The sequence below is a fragment of the Schistocerca americana genome, chromosome 5 (genome assembly GCF_021461395.2).
Source record: "Schistocerca americana isolate TAMUIC-IGC-003095 chromosome 5, iqSchAmer2.1, whole genome shotgun sequence".
Classification (NCBI taxonomy): domain Eukaryota; kingdom Metazoa; phylum Arthropoda; class Insecta; order Orthoptera; family Acrididae; genus Schistocerca; species Schistocerca americana.
In genome coordinates this window covers 497338141-497356253 of record NC_060123.1, presented here as the reverse complement: position 1 = coordinate 497356253, position 18113 = coordinate 497338141, and positions in this window count along the sequence as shown.

Genomic DNA, 18113 nt, shown 5'->3' with positions numbered 1-18113 from the left:
AGGGGGGCGGGTTCGGATAGTCTTCCGACAGGCGCACAGGTATTAGAAGGGGCGTAAAAAAAAAACTACCTGACAAACCCTTTTGTATAGCCTAAATAATCACTAACAATGTGGTAAAATTCAGATAGCGAAATTTCTCGACAGGACAAGCTCAATCCATCTATAGTGGTATGTCCATCGAATTTTTTCCTAAAGCCTTGAGTTCGTCTGTTAGAGCTGAAGGTCAAGCAAGCTGAGTCCATCAACAATCAGACTGTCTTGTTGAATTTCTACCTCACTCATTGATCTGAGTTCGTCAGTCAGAAGTGGAGGTCAAGCTCAGCAAATTAATAGAGAAACCTGTATCCTTTTGAATTTTTTCCTTAGTGCTTGGTGTGAGTCCGTCAGTCAGACCTGAAGCTGGAGCTTAGTCCATCAGATGTGAATCGTGTATGCTGCTGAATTTTGTAGTCTATGCTTGATTTAAGTTCGTCGGTCAGAACTGAAGCTCGAGCTCGGTTCATCAACAGTGAAACGTGTGTTTTGTTAAATTTTTTCCTCAATATCTGATTTAATTTCGCCAGTCAGAACCAAACCTCCAGCTCATTCCATCAAATGTGAAATGTCGAATTTTTTAGTCAATCCTTGATTTAAGTTCGTTAGAACTGAAGGTAAAGCTCAGTTCTTTCTTCAATCCTTAATTTAAGTTCGTCAGTCAGAAATGAAAGTCTGCCTAATAGTTAGTCGTCAAGAATAACTGAAAGCCCGCCATTAAACACGATACAACATTTTCGGACTGGAGCTTCATTTATTTCCATAAACTCCCGTTATCTCTGTGTTTCGATTGGGTGGATGATTATTATTATCACAACTTTTTTGCATTGAGAGACTACGAAGATGGCATCGTTAACTTTGTACACATTTTAAAATCATACAAATAAACAGTAACGACTCCTTCTGCTCACTGTTAGCTCCAACGATAACGAGGGTGTATTTCCCGGCAGCCGTGGTAGTTCGTGGTGATTGATGTGTAGAGTTGGGGGGATTGGGGGAGGGGGGAGAATCGTGTGACTCATTACATCAAAACATTCTTATTATCACAATGAGCCTCGTAAATTGTTTTTATTTCCTAAACGAAATGTGTAATGATAACGAAGTGCTGTGACTTGTAAGAACTAAATCCATCGGCACACGGACCTTTCATTCGAGAGTCACCATTAAGCGTGCCGAGTTCAATGTGTTGCTGAATGCTCAGAAGCGATGTGGCTTGTGCTTACGGTACGTGTGCCCCAATTCGGTATACTTGATCGCAGCGCTCTCCAGCGGCAGTTGTCGGCTGCTTGTGGCTCGCAAATCACATTAATTACGTAATGGACCCGCGTAAAATTCCCACATTAGCGCTGTTAAAAGGCAAATTTCCTTCCGTGTCCATATGCTACTGATGTTGCTCTCTCTGTAGTGTACATAAATAAAAACTTCAGTATCCATGAACATGTTGTAAGACAAAAAGAAAATTTCCATGTCCAGTCATAAGGACACTGGCTTGTAAAGGTTGTATTACAAAATAGTACCATACGAATTTGCAGTAGTTCTCCTCATAAGACAAAAATTATTTCACCAGTCTCACTTTTCAGAAAGCCCTAAGGTCCTTCTAACTTGATCACTATTACAGTTCAGCAGGAGAATCTTTAGGACATGTGAAATTGAAAACTTGAAACAGTAAAGTGCAAAATATCTTAAATGCAAATAGCACAAGCTGTACGGCAGACAAACCCGATCCAAAAAACTCGCTTCTCAGTAAGAGTGCACTTGGAGGTACGTAACATCGAATATTACATATTGCTTCTATAAAGCTAATAATGAAGCATCGGAACCTATTGAATAACGCATAGTAAAAAAAAAAAATTTTTTTTGGCCTTAGTGAGACACGATTTAGCAACTGGGCACCTACTTACGTACAATTTTGCGTATCTGCTCATCACACTACGCAGACTAATACTTTGCATCTTACCATATCGAGAAAGCTTTATTCGTAGTTATGTTATTAACTGGCATCTAGTTATAACAAACTCTACTTAGCACAATGCGTTTCTGATGGATCCTAATCGTGCTGTTAATCGTCAATCAGTGATTGCCTTGAAACGGCATACTTTCATAATACGAAAGTTACAATAATTCTGTAAACACCAATATGACGTTTCCCGCCGTTTTGTTTCAACAAATCGTACAGTTAAGGACAGGTTTTCGAGAGATCCTGTGTTCGCTGTTGCTTAGAAACGGCATATATAAATGTAGGCACCAGCTTAAAGCCAATATGACGTCTCGCGTCTCTGTACTGAAGAGCAGCATAGGTGACTTTCTTACTTCTCCCTGGTCTAGATTCAGGCTATCTGACATGCTGGATATTGCTTTTAATTTTCGGAAAGACTCACCGAAATCTTTTTTTTTTTTTCGTTCTATGATGTCAGCAACTCGGTACACTCATCGCTCAGAGCTCGAAGGCACGGTTCTTATGCCAACCGCTTAAGAGTCACGACATTTTATTGCAACAACGCAAGAATTTTCACTAAACGCACTACTAATATTTTTGTGGAATTCATTTTCTTCAGTCCCAGCGTCCCAAGTGCACATGATACGAAAGAGGGAACACGTCGTCTGCTACTCCGAGCGAGCTGAGAGAAAATGTTATAGGAAGTGGGTTTAGAGGCCAAAAATAGGTCGTCCGCGTGGAGCACTCAGTGCTCCTATGTGGCAGGGAGGGAGGGAAGTCTGAGATATGGAGCGGAGGAGCAGAGAGGAGAGCAAGCAAAGAGCAGAGTGGAAAGAAAGCAAGAATTCCTCGCGCGTCGTCTGGGCCGTTCAGTGCCGTGAATTATGCCCCCTCCATCGGCGGACGAGGCCGTCTCGCGGTCCGAATTTTCGCGAGGAGCGCGGTAAATATCGGCGACCCCAGCACGGCGGCGCCAGTGCCCGTATTATGGCGGAAGCTGGCACACAAACCGACTATTATGGGCCCGGGCCATTAAGGTTGCCCCAAGAGCTCAAGGAGCGAGCCGCGCTTTCATATCCGGTCTCACAGCTCTACTTTCTCTCATTATTTTTCCTTTCAACACAATCCGTGGAACGCGAAGCTCACATAAGCCCTAAAGTCTCGCAACAGTCACTGCCCTACGGAGAGGAGTATTAATTCAGGCTACATTTCTAACAACCGAGGTCCCGTCTTAAATACGAGACCGTTTGATATTTGAGTTCCAGTTTTACAGGGGGTGTTCAGTAGGTAACGCAGTTTTTTTTTCTCCGCCAATTTTGGGTTTGAAAAACTTGTAATTTGTTGTGGGACATCCTGGAATATTCCAGATTCAGTACCTTTAGTTTTACGAAATCGCCGGCTGGGGTGGCCGAGCGGTTCTAGGCGCTACAGTGTGGACCCGCGCGACCGCTACGGTCGCAGGTTCGGATTCTGCCTCGGGCATGGATGTGTGTAATGTCCTTAGTTACTTAGGTTTAAGTAGCTCTAAGTTCTAGGGGACTGATGACCGCAGATGTTAAGTCCCATAGTGCTCAGAGCCATTTGAACCATTTTTTACGAAATTTCGATAGACACAGGCTATATGCAGCCTTCAGAATGGGGTCTAGAACGAAGCTGTCGTTGAGTTCCTTTTGGAGGAAAACCAGAACATCGCAGATATTCGTAGCCGGTTGCAGAATGTTTATGGACACCTGGCAGTTAACAAAAGCACGACGAGTCGTTGGACGAGGCATCTGTCATCATCCCAACAAGGTCACATAAACCTGTCCAATCTCCAGTTTGCCGGCCGGCTGCACACAGCTGTGACCGATGCATTGTTACAACGTGCGGACCTTCTCATTTGCAATGATAGACGGACCACAATCAAACACCTTTCTGCATAAGCAGTGGATGCCAGCTGGATTCCTCGCCGTTCTACAGAAGACCATAAAGAGTATTGCTTGCGCATTACGAGGCTGATCGTGAGAACTTTTCGTCGAATGTTGCCACAGGTGATGAAACAAGGATTGACCACTTCAAACGGGAAACAGAACGGCAATCCAAGGAGTGGCGCAACACCACCTCTTCTCCGAAGGAAAAGTTCAGAACCTCGCCCTCAGCCTGTGACTCATGGCGACATCCTTCAAAAATGGTTCAAATGGCTCTGAGCACTATGGGACTTAACATCTGACGTCATCAGTCCCCTAGAACTTAGAACTACTTAAACCTAACTAACCCAAGGGCATCACACACATCCATGCCCGAGGCAGGATTCGAACCTGCGGCCGTAGCGATCGCGCCTTCCGGACTGAAGCGCCTAGAACCGCTCGGCCACAGCAGCCGGCCCCAGTGTTCAGTTTTCATTTGAAAGCCACTCATATATTTATTACTCATTGTTCGATTCCGACCTATATTGGGCTATCTTCAGGATATATAAAACATGATCATTGGAGCATCATACAAAACTTATACTTGTAATATTTTGGTATGTTTCGTGTATTACGAAGTGGTCCCTTTTTAATAATGGATTTTATAAAGCCTGAAGATAGTCCAAAATAGACCGAAATATATAACTGAATTATAAATGAAAACAACAAGTGCAGCTGTTGTACATGTAATGAAATTCGTGAAATTGCACTAATACTGAAGTATAAATTTTATGAGTACATCATCATGACATCGAAATAAGTGTCCAAGGAATAGAAAAGCAACTGGAATCACTCAATAGAGGAAAGTCCACTGGACCTGACGGGATACCAATTCGATTCTACACAGAGTACGCGAAAGAACTTGCCCCCCTTCTAACAGCCGTGTACCGCAAGTCTCTAGAGGAACGGAAGGTTCCAAATGATTGGAAAAGAGCACAGATAGTCCCAGTCTTCAAGAAGGGTCGTCGAGCAGATGCGCAAAACTATAGACCTATATCTCTTACGTCGATCTCTTGTAGAATTTTAGAACATGTTTTTTGCTCGCGTATCATGTCATTTCTGGAAACCCAGAATCTACTATGTAGGAATCAACATGGATTCCGGAAACAGCGATCGAGTGAGACCCAACTCGCCTTATTTGTTCATGAGACCCAGAAAATATTAGATACAGGCTCCCAGGTAGATGCTATTTTTCTTGACTTCCGGAAGGCGTTCGATACAGTTCCGCACTGTCGCCTGATAAGCAAAGTAAGAGCCTACGGAATATCAGACCAGCTGTGTGGCTGGATTGAGGAGTTTTTGGCAAACAGAACACAGCATGTTGTTATCAATGGAGAGACGTCTACAGACGTTAAAGTAACCTCTGGCGTGCCACAGGGGAGTGTTATGGGACCATTGCTTTTCACAATATATATAAATGACTTAGTAGATAGTGTCGGAAGCTCCATGCGGCTTTTCGCGGATGATGCTGTAGTATACAGAGAAGTTGCTGCATTAGAAAATTGTAGCGAAATACAGGAAGATCTGCAGCGGATAGGCACTTGGTGCAGGGAGTGGCAACTGACCCTTAACATAGACAAATGTAATGTATTGCGAATACATAGAAAGAAGGATCCTTTATTGTATGATTATATGATAGCGGAACAAACACTGGTAGCAGTTACTTCTGTAAAATATCTGGGAGTATGCGTACGGAATGATTTGAAGTGGAATGATCATATAAAACTAATTGTTGGTAAGGCGGGTACCAGGTTGAGATTCATTGGGAGAGTGCTTAGAAAATGTAGTCCATCAACAAAGGAGGTGGCTTACAAAACACTCGTTCGACCTATACTTGAGTATTGCTCATCAGTGTGGGATCCGTACCAGGTCGGGTTGACGGAGGAGATAGAGAAGATCCAAAGAAGAGCGGCGCGTTTCGTCACTGGGTTATTTGGTAACCGTGATAGCGTTACGGAGATGTTTAATAAACTCAAGTGGCAGACTCTGCAAGAGAGGCGCTCTGCATCGCGGTGTAGCTTGCTCGCCAGGTTTCGAGGGGGTGCGTTTCTGGATGAGGTATCGAATATATTGCTTCCCCCTACTTATACTTCCCGAGGAGATCACGAATGTAAAATTAGAGAGATTAGAGCGCGCACGGAGGCTTTCAGACAGTCGTTCTTCCCGCGAACCATACGCGACTGGAACAGGAAAGGGAGGTAATGACAGTGGCACGTAAAGTGCCCTCCGCCACACACCGTTGGGTGGCTTGCGGAGTATCAATGTAGATGTAGATGTACTGACAATGGTTTGCTACCGAAAAAAAATTAACCGTTAGTGTTTAGTATATTTTCTTAACTATGAGACAGAAAAGGATAAATCTCGCCAGATGACAGGAAACCCCTGTGCTCCTATTAGCTCCAAGTCCCAACGTGATGTATTAGGTGCTTGTTGTTGAACAGGAACGGGTTCCTCAACGACCGCAACACTTCATGACCGTACAGCAGACGGACTAATGCCAGAGGCCTGCCGCGGTGGCCGAGCGGTTGTAAGCGCTTCAGTCCGGAACCGCGCGACTGCTACGGTCGCAGGTTCGAATCTTGCCTCGGGCTTGGATGTGTGTGATGTCCTTAGGTTAGTTAGGTTTAAGTAGTTCTAAGTTCTAGGGGACTGATGACCTGAGATGTTAAGTCCCGTAGTGCTCAGAGCCATTTGAACTAATGCCAGAGAGCAGGTTCTGAGAACCGATTACCGTGAATTAATCATTTTAAGAGGAACATTTTCTTCGAAAATGTGTGTTATTAGGACGGGGAACATTAGAGCGTTATCAGTGTCAGTGAAAGAGGCCAACAAATAAATCGACTGCTGCGGCTCAAAATACAAACTGGCCAACTAAATGTAACCACATTCTTACGGTGAAACTTCGCTGTAAGAAAACTGGGGAAAAAGGGACTTCGTTCATATACCTAGCTTGAGAGACTCCTCACCGTGACGTGAGACGTTTTTTCTTCCGTTTCTATCGCTATCTACTCGGACCATCATCAGAATCGTAAAATGAAAGCAGCTTATGGTGCTCAGAATGACGCTGAGCTGTAAGTACCACTTGCTACTCTAACTTTATGGTTCTGTTGGTGGCTAATGTAGGCTAACATCGGTTAACATTATGAAGTGTTCTATGTTCGCATCAAATACAATAAACTGTTAACAAGTTCATTACTCAGATTCTCCGATAACAAAATCTTATTCTTTCCAAATTATACTGCTACTTTCCGTCATCAAGGTGACGAAATATGCTGTATGACCACGATATGTTGTGAACTTGTCTATCACCTGGTAGTCATCAGAATGACACTGTAGAGCGTATACGGCGATGAGTAAACCATTACAACAATTGCAGAGCGTAGAGTAATACCCTAATAAAATGGTCGGAGCAGAGCAGGGCATGTGGGGACTAAGTAATACACTCCTGGAAATTGAAATAAGAACACCGTGAATTCATTGTCCCAGGAAGGGGAAACTTTATTGACACATTCCTGGGGTCAGATACATCACATGATCACACTGACAGAACCACAGGCACATAGACACAGGCAACAGAGCATGCACAATGTCGGCACTAGTACAGTGTATATCCACCTTTCGCAGCAATGCAGGCTGCTATTCTCCCATGGAGACGATCGTAGAGATGCTGGATGTAGTCCTGTGGAACGGCTTGCCATGCCATTTCCACCTGGCGCCTCAGTTGGACCAGCGTTCGTGCTGGACGTGCAGACCGCGTGAGACGACGCTTCATCCAGTCCCAAACATGCTCAATGGGGGACAGATCCGGAGATCTTGCTGGCCAGGGTAGTTGACTTACACCTTCTAGAGCACGTTGGGTGGCACGGGATACATGTGGACGTGCATTGTCCTGTTGGAACAGCAAGTTCCCTTGCCAGTCTAGGAATGGTAGAACGATGGGTTCGATGACGGTTTGGATGTACCGTGCACTATTCAGTGTCCCCTCGACCATCACCAGTAGTGTACGGCCAGTGTAGGATATCGCTCCCCACACCATGATGCCGGGTGTTGGCCCTGTGTGCCTCGGTCGTATGCAGTCCTGATTGTGGCGCTCACCTGCACGGCGCCAAACACGCATACGACCATCATTGGCACCAAGGCAGAAGCGACTCTCATCGCTGAAGACGACAAGTCTCCATTCGTCCCTCCATTCACGCCTGTCGCGACACCACTGGAGGCGGGCTGCACGATGTTGGGGCGTGAGCGAAAGACGGCCTAACGGTGTGCGGGACCGTAGCCCAGCTTCATGGAGACGGTTGCGAATGGTCCTCGCCGATACCCCAGGAGCAACAGTGTCCCTAATTTGCTGGGAAGTGGCGGTGCGGTCCCTTACGGCACTGCGTAGGATCCTACGGTCTTGGCGTGCATCCGTGCGTCGCTGCGGTCCGGTCCCAGGTCGACGGGCACGTGCACCTTCCGCCGACCACTGGCAACAACATCGATGTACTGTGGAGACCTCACGCCCCACGTGTTGAGCAATTCGGCGGTACGTCCACCCGGCCTCCCGCATGCCCACTATACGCCCTCGCTCAAAGTCCGTCAACTGCACATACGGTTCACGTCCACGCTGTCGCGGCATGCTACCAGCGTTAAAGACTGCGATGGAGCTCCGTATGCCACGGCAAACTGGCTGACACTGACGGCGGCGGTGCACAAATGCTGCGCAGCTAGCGCCATTCGACGGCCAACACCGCGGTTCCTGGTGTGTCCGCTGTGCCGTGCGTGTGATCATTGCTTGTACAGCCCTCTCGCAGTGTCCGGAGCAAGTATGGTGGGTCTGACACACCGGTGTCAATGTGTTCTTTTTTCCATTTCCAGGAGTGTATTTCCCTAATAACCTAACATCGGAAATGCACAGTTTTCGAGCACCGGCTATACACCGACGGGACTGAAGTCTGTGGATATCTCTTACTATTGTGCCGGACCCCTTTCTGTCCGGCGTAGTGCAAAAACTCTACGTGGCATGGATAGATGGAAGTCTCCTGCAGAAATATTGAGCAATGCTGCCGTTGCAGGATTTTGTGCATCAACTGAAAATGGCTCTGAGCACTATGGGACTTAACATCTGTGGTCATCAGTCCCCTAGAACTTAGAACTACTTAAACCTAACTAACCTAAGGACATCACACACATCCATGCCCGAGGCAGGATTCGAACCTGCGACCGTAGCAGTCGCGCGGTTCCGGACTGCGCGCCTAGAACCGCTACACCACCGCGGCCGTGCATCAACTGACCTATCGTTTGTGTCCTATAGATGTTGGTTGGGATTCATGTCTGGCGATATGGGTGGCCAAATCATTCGCTGCAATTGTCCGGAATTTTCTCCTCTTTTTCAGAAACATTTTGTTGTTATTGTGATTCTGCGTTTTATATCAATTCTGAATATCGTAAGTTATTATACTGTCTACATAGCGAATTATTTACATGATCTACCCGTTTAATCTTTACCATTCTTTTGTACCACCACATTTCTAAAGTTTCTACTCTCATGTCTGAACTGTTCATTGTCCACGTTTCAGTTCCAAACAAAGCTACACTAAGACAAGTACCTTCAGAAAAAATTATCTAACTCTTAAATCTACATTCGATGTTAACAGATTGCTCTTCTTATGAAACTCTTTTCTTGCCATTGCCAGTCTGCACTTTATACGTCTCTATTTCGGCCACCATCAGTCATCTCACTGCCCAAACAGCAAAACTCATCTACTAGTTTTAGTGTCTCATTTCCTAATCTAACTGCATCTCCTCAACTAATTTAATTCGACGACATTCCATTGCCCTTGTTTTACTTCGAGTGATATTCATTTCATAACATGTTTTTAATACACTGTCCATTCCGCTGAACTGCTCTTCCAAGTCCTCCGCCGTCTCTGGCAGAATTACAGTCATCTGCAAAGTTTTTGTATCTTTTCCCAGAAATTTAATTCCTTTTCCGAATTCCTCTTCCGTATCATTTACTTATTATTCAATGTAATGATTGAGTAAGTTATAAATAACGTTTCGCTCCGTTTCTTTTATCCCTGAGAATTTCAGAATTTCAGAGCATGTAGTTCAGTCAACATAGTCAAAAGCTTATGCTAAACTTACAAATGCTGTGAACGTAGCTTTCCTTTGTTCATCCTATCTTCTAAGGTAAATCATAGGTTCAGTATTTGCTTGCAGGGCCTGTTCAGCTGAAAGCTTTAACTTCGGCAAATTTAATTAGTAAATGCTGTGCTTACCACTTCAGGTATTAGCCGGTTCAACTTAGTTTAAATGAGCACTCTTTCTAGCGATTGTCTCTGATTAGCTGTATGTCCAAAAAGGTGCATTCCAAACTGCTTATTTGGTAAACTTGTTCGATTCGACGCTCCATGTACTCATCTAACATTATTTTTCCCCAAACTGTGTATGGTACTACGTTTTCCAGTTACAAACTTCAACAACGAGAAACAAAATTTCAACGAGCGCAGTGTGCCACTGTGTTCCTCATAAACTGCGTACGTTGTTGCCATTTCATACGGGAGTAATGGAGCCATAGGATCCTACACGGAGCACTCTATATATCTGTGACTCGACCTCCTACAGATAAGCCGCAACGACGGGACATTATCTTTATCGCAGTAGACCGTGATCCTGAGATTACGTCGGCGTTTCCGGCGACGCGGTCTATTTTTACGTACCCTTCCTTCGCTGCTGACGAAAGTTCCTTGTTTCCGCGGGGCCGTGCGTGGCGTGGATGTGGCCTGGGTCGGTAGGGGAGGGTAAGGGGGGGGGGGGAGGAGGAGGCGGCGAGAGGTCGGGCGAAAGTACCTCCATGAAATTCCAATGGCGGCATTATTCTCGGGGCAAAGCGCGACAGTCGCCCGCCTATTCATTGGCCGAGGGGGCTAGCAACGGCCGTTACCGCGCGCCGTCACCTGCGCAATGAGCTACAGAGCGATCGCGAGAGCTGAGTAACGTAGGATAGGCCGACCGGAGCGGCCAAGTTACAGCAAAAAAGAGAAAGAACGGCGAACTGTTCGTTACAGCAGGTGGCTGCGTTTAAAATTTTATGGCCTGGGCTATGCTTTGTTTATTATAAGCGACGTCGGGAGTATCAGGTAGCTCCTCTCAAAAACACGACATTGAGGATGATGCCAACAAAGTACTGGCTGCATTTTCTCACAGATGTCCAGCGTGGACTGTAATTATCGTTCGGCAGCGAAACTTGATATATGTCGTAATGTTTTAATGCGGATCCATTTTACACTGGAGGAAAAAAAAAAAAAAGTTCCAATTTGGCCACCAGGTGCAAATATGGCGCTGTGAATGTAAGAAAGACGTGTATAAATGATTCCATTGTACTGGATTAGAAACGGGATGTAGGCAGAAAATGTAAACAAGTCAGAAAGGCATAATGTTAATTATATTATTAACCGCTAGTTACACTGTTTGTTTAGTATGAGTACCGGAGGCATCGACGAGATGGTGCATCCTTAAAATGACGTGATCAACAGCTGCTCTTAGCAGTTCCGGTGGAGTCTCAGCAACGTGTTACTTTCTACTGGCCTTCGGATCAGGTGGAGACCCATCATATCCCCGGTAAACGCGTTCTTTTTCGTATCCTCAGATCCAAAAGTCACATGGATTCAGATTATGTGAGCCTGGAGGCCAAGCGTCTGGTAAACCTCAGGGAATAAAACGTTTGTGCAAGGTTACATTAAGCCTATCTTTCACTGGGCGGGCGATATGGGTTGTTGCATTGTCTTGCATGAAAACAGTGGTTTCCACACAGTTGCGATCTTCTAAAGCAGGAATCAGAAGCTGTACAAGAAAGCCACAGGCCTTCTTGACCTATCCCCTTCAAAGAAGTGCGAACTGAGAATAAATGTGCTTGTGGCTGTACACCATACAGTCATATATGAAGAGTGTACTGGCTCTTTAGGTACAACGCCCGGTTTAACAGGACCCCAAATTCGGCACTGCTGTGTATTCACAACACCCTGTAGCGTAAAATGTCACTCTATAGAACATTACCCAGCCACATGTCAACAACTTCGAATAGTGCCAGAGCAAATTCAGAACGTTGCTGCACCGTATGGATCTTGTACGGGTACCAGTATAAAACAAACTGCTCGTACTTTTGACCATGGAATAGACAACTCTCGTGACACTGCGTGAGCACTGCCACTATCTCGGACACGTGCTGCATGATCAGTTACATACACAGCAACTTCGTCAATACTTTCCACCAGGATAGGACGCCTTCCTCCCAGGTGTCACATCAAGCTCACCGTGTGTACGAATTTCGTTTTCATCTTCTTTAAATCATTTAATGACACCTGACCTCTCCTCGGACCTTTCATTCGGCGATACTCTCTTAGTGGAGCACTGTAATTGCATTCGTTCGCATAAAACAGCTTCACAACAGCACTCTATTTTCTCCGTACCCATACTGTTTTCTGGCTTGTCAAATGAAAGCCTGGATGTCATACGTGTTGTATCCACGGACCCAAGCAATCAACCAACCAACCATCTCGCGCACGCGCGCCCTGACCGTGACATCGCGGCTGTCGGCGTCTCAGGGAGTTACCGCCGACGGAAGAGGCCGCGCCATGGCTGAGCTCGGGTCCACAGCGCCCTCTGCCTTTTGCATATAAGGAGGAGCGCTGGCCCCGAGACGGACAGTCTATTGTCGATTGTCTATTGCTAGCCTTTCGTGGAGTTTATAGCGGAGCCATTGCAGTGTGATATTTGCTATTGTACTCGACTAGGCTCAGTACACGTATTACTCTCGGATATTACTTGGACTTGTATTGCTGGTGCATGTTTCGTCAGAAATAAAGATAAGTTATCTCTTCATTCTAGCTGGCGCAATTCTTGTCATTAATTATTTTTCGGCCAACAGACATAGCTACATCCTGGTCTCTTTATACAATTTGTGGTGGCTGCCCCAAAAGTACCGCCGAGGACCTTGGGTTTGGGAGCCGTCACAAAAATACCATACAGCGCACAGAGACAGATATGCATGTGGTAGCCACAATTGGAACTAATCGTTTTCCCAGCGTAAATGGGTTCTGCATTAACACATTAACATATCGACCAAGTTTCGCTGCCGTTAGATAATTACAGCCCTCAGTGGACCTCCGTGTGTAGCTGCACTTGAATTATAACCACCCGATATCTGTTGCATCCAGTATCTTATTGGAAAAGTTCATAAGAACTGTAGTTACCTCTCGAAATAATAAAGTTACGTCGAAAGGCGCCAATTAATCCACTTTTTTTCCAACCTGCATCTGCTCACACTTTTCATACCAGATAGAAAGAGCTCGCTCGTATCCTAAACTGAGAATTCTCATCTGAATTACAGTTGATAGCACAACACGTACCTGTAACTGCCTGTCCCAAACACGGATGATCCACAAAGTCTCAATACTGGATATTTGTTGTTAAATGAATTAATTCATGTAAGCTACCCTTTGTCACTGCAGAATAATTCGTTCAGTTCGCCGCCCCACGTACCTTTGTGAGTATGCAAGTGCGTGTGATCAAAGAAAAGGCTGTCCTTGACAGGAAAGTTGCATTCATCACCGCACGACTGTAGAAGGAATGGTCGTATCGTACAGTGTGTTGGAATCACCATACCCCTCTTGACATCGTACGACGGGCGAAATAAATAGTAGTTTCATTGGTTTTCCTGCTTTGATGCTGGCGAGAAAAATGGTTCTCAGTATCTTTCACCCTTAATTTTTAATCCCACATCTAAACCTTCCTTTTATTTCAATGTAATCAGAAAGGACTACAGAATTTAATAAAGTCCTAAAAAATTCGATTTTTCCACTATGTTTAAGTACCCTGTATCCTTAATGAAATACGAGGAATGTTCTGGACATTTCACCGTGGCTTTATCGCTGGCGCAGGGCGATCGCAAATGAGTGTGCTACATCATATCAGTTTTCTTGAGACTGGGGACATGTAGATATCTCTACCCAAGTCTAAGGAAAAATTCAATATGTTAGCTAAATTTCATATGCAACAACGTGTTATGTAATATGCACCAAATGCAAAATCATAGCGACGTCTATTTTTCGTTGCACACTTTTCCGAATTTCGTGCAGTGTCTTACTTTCACGTAAATATCACAATAACTACGACCATTAACGAAATAATGGGCACATCATCACGAACTTGACATATAGAGCTATAAGTAAAGGAAAAATGAATTTTTTTACTGATTAGCTTCTGTAGAATAGTTTGAGAAAGACTGCAGCGTGCGCGCTTCGATTCTGTCATCGCTGACCAGCCGAAAGGTAGAAGACACTCATCAGCCTCCCCTTCCAAACAATAGAATGAACTCCCCCAGCGCTTTGGACAAAAAGTGGTCACTGAGTATCGGCCATTGTACCCCCTCGCTAGATGTGCAGAAGTGCTGGATGGTCTCAGTAGCTCTATATGTTATCCAGAAGGCCTCTGTTCGTGATTCGAAAACTGTTCATGTGACTGTCCAAAGGCAGGTTGCCTACCTTAAGTTTATGAGCACAGTGACTCCAGTCTTGTTGATTTGCCGTATTTAATCATAACACACACAAGTTTTATTAGTGGCATTGATAAGTGTGGATGGTTGTTGCCTGTGTAAAAAATATTTTATTTATTTTATTGAGGCTTCATGTCACTCATGTCACAGCAGTATTTCCCAGCCATGGATAATGGGGGATTTGCAGATTTGTTTTATTAATTTTTTGTTCTATTTAATTGTGTATATTATTATTATTATTTTGCCGCTCGGAACAGCGTTGCGGTCCAGGGCACCTTGCCACAGTTCGCTCGGCTTCCCCCGTCGGAGGTTCCAGTCCTCCCTCGGGCACAGGTGTATGTGTTGTCCTTAGTGTAAGTTAGTTTAATTTAGATTAAGAAGTGTGTAAGCCTTCGGACCGATGACCTCAGCAGTTTGGTCCTATAGGAACTTACCACAAATTTCCAAAATTATTATTTTTTTACTATGGTACTTTTCATAAATTACTACAGTTACATCATTTTGTAGTTGCCGAGGAAGTTGTTGAGCTATGTCCGTTTAGTCGTTTAATTGCTTAAAACTATATTGTCTTAATTTCCTTTGATGATAATTATGAATATTCTTGTTTTCTTTTTTTCGTGTCATTTGTTTTGAAGAAAAGTCTCATGCCTATCTCAGTCTAGCTCTTCAACTCACTTTCTGGCTGCATGCACACAAGTGCAGAGATTTCCGTACCCTCTGCCCTCTCTACTGTCTTATCAACGAACACTGTCCCTCACATCTGTCCTCGACCTTAACGCTCTTGTCTGAATATAACGGCAGTAAAACCCATTCCCATCAGACCAAAATCCCTTCTATTTACTATTAAAACAGTCTTCATCACGATTTATTTATCACGAAGACCGGTTTCGACCACTACTAGTGATTCTGCAACAGAAAGAGGTTCCTACTCAATGGTCTGAAGATGACCACAGCAGTGGTCGAAACGGGTCACCTAGATAAATAAATCGTGATCAATACTGTTTTTAATAGTAAATATTTGTAACACATTGATCACCGCCACTCCCATAATGTATTCAAAAGTAAAATACCTTCTGTTCCACTCCATCACGCTGCGACATTCTCGAAGTCCTTCTCGGTGGCAGGAATTCGACTCTGGAATAAACTCCTGCATTATATTAGAGAAGTGAATAACACCTTCAGCTTCAGAAGACAGTTAACCACATGTCTACTAAGGTAGCAAAAAAGTTTACCATTGTCCCTGTACTCTCTTGTTACCCTGTACACCCTCCTTCGCAGTCAGATGTTTCTCTTTTCCCAGAATTCTTAGTTGTTGCAGCTGCTTAAACTTCTTTTCCCTAGTACTCGCTATATTAGAAAGCTTCTATCTTGCACACCTAAAAATTCTTTTTAAGTCTTCCACTATCATTATTGTTCTTGTTCTTCTTCTTCTTCTTATTATTATTATTATTATTATTATTATTATTATTATTATTATTATTATTAGAATTAGTATTCTCACTATTAGTGGCAGCAGCTGCTGTATCACTACAAGTATTACCAGCATTAACTTTATTAGTTCACTTTCAGTATTATTTACTCACATTGCTATTCGTCGTACTAAAATTGTTACTTCGCAGCAAACTGTGATGTAAAACAGGTACTGTATCGGTGAAACCCTGGTACAATGTAAGAGAGGCTGATGGCCATAATCAGACCATGTTAAAAATTAAACATTACGTAGCACTGTTTCTTGTTGTTCCCGTACATATATCGTATTACCCGTCTCCCCTTATATTGTTTTGTATGGTCAAACGCTTTTTCTAGGTTGGCGAATTCTGTTAATGTGTTTTTTTACTTTCCAAGTACTGTTTCAGTCATCTGTACTTCTGGTCTTCCTGTCTGGTGCATTTACCTTTCCTAAAGCCAAACTGATTGTCTTCTACAAGTGGTTTTCCATTTACTGATAATCTCTGAAGGGGTGGACATCACTGTTCCGTGTAAAATAAACCCAAAATCCATGTTTATTGACAGTCCACGTGTTTCTGCTTTCGAGCCAATGTTCTAAGTATTTGTGCTACAGATCAGAGCTTGCCAAGTTCGTATTTGGTATCCATGCGCCCTCGACAAATCCAGGAAAATTAATGCCTGTTAGTACGGGATGGGGCTCTTTCTCTCCTCCTTGCCTTCCCTGTCGCCAAACGACGAGTAAATTTCAGTTCTCGAGGGAGAATAGAGCTTTTATGTACACGAGACGCAATCGCTTCCGCCAAAAGAAACAGCAAACTATGCTCGCAGTGCAGCGACGGGATGCCGTTAGGAAGCGTATACTCTGCCGCCCTTTTCGCTCCCTCCTCGGATGGTTTTATGGTCATAACGACGTGCTTGCTGGACCATTGCGGGGCTCCGGCCTTTTGTCTGCGACGAGCGAGACATGGCGCATAATAGGCCAATAACGGCGCGACCGCCTTCTGGGGACACAGCCGCCATCGCTGCGAGAAACACACCCATCCCCCTCCATCTGTTCCCCCTTACGGAAGTCACAACAGCGCCGTCGATAGTTGCTCTCTGGTGCTCCCGGAAGAGTACAACAAACTACGACAAATAATGGTCTTTGTTACTCCAAGGAAGGGACCGTTAAAACACTTCAGAGGACAGTGTATGTGTTTACTTATTTGTTTTCTTTCAACTAGCTTCGGCCGATAGCACACGCTGTAAAGTACAAAATTCAGAAACTCGAGACCAAATTAAGTTCTTATTAACAAGTTTATTTGGGTGCCAACCAAAGCAGAAAAGAAAACCCTGTTGAACATAACAAACAACTCAATGTTTACATTAATAGTCAAAATAGTTGAGTAACATTAACACAGTTAATTATTATCATAATAAAATCACCCAACCCCTTTCCTCTCACTCTTTCACCTACCTCTTCACAGAACATTGAAACCAAGAACTTTCTAAAACTCGGCCTGACTAACCGCCCACACACGCCCACACACACACACACACACACACACACACACACACACACACACACGAGAGAGAGATATATATACACGAGAATAGAAATGAACAGACGTCGGTTTTGAGCACATACTTCAAATGGTTCATATGGCTCTGAGCACTTGGGACTTAACATCTTAGGTCATCAGTCCCCTAGAACTTAGAACTACTTAACCTAACTAACCTAAGGACATCACACACATCCATGTCCGAGGCAGGATTCGAACCTGCGACCGTAGCAGTCCCGCGGTTCCGGACTGGAGCGCCTAGAACCGCTCGGCCACAACGGCCGGCAGCACATACTTCATCAAACCAAGTACGAAGAGATATAAAAGGGACACACAGTAGTTACGACTTTAATTCACAGATTTTAGTAAAGTATCGACAGCTAGTGACAGAAGAGTAAAAGTGCTCCACAGCCATTAGAACTAAGAAACTGAAATTTGTGAAGAGAAAAGGTTCGTTATGTGAAAATGTGCTCATATTTCGTACGTGAGTTTATAGGGCGACATGCTGCAAATGACCAGATTAGAAGAAACATAGATGAAAGACAAAAATTCGAATAACTCTAAGTAATCACCTATTTACATGAAGAATAAGAAGTGAACTTTTCATGGTCTACAAATATTGTAAGTAGGCTATTTAGGTTTTTATGTTGGTAACGCCATGTAGCGCTCTATAT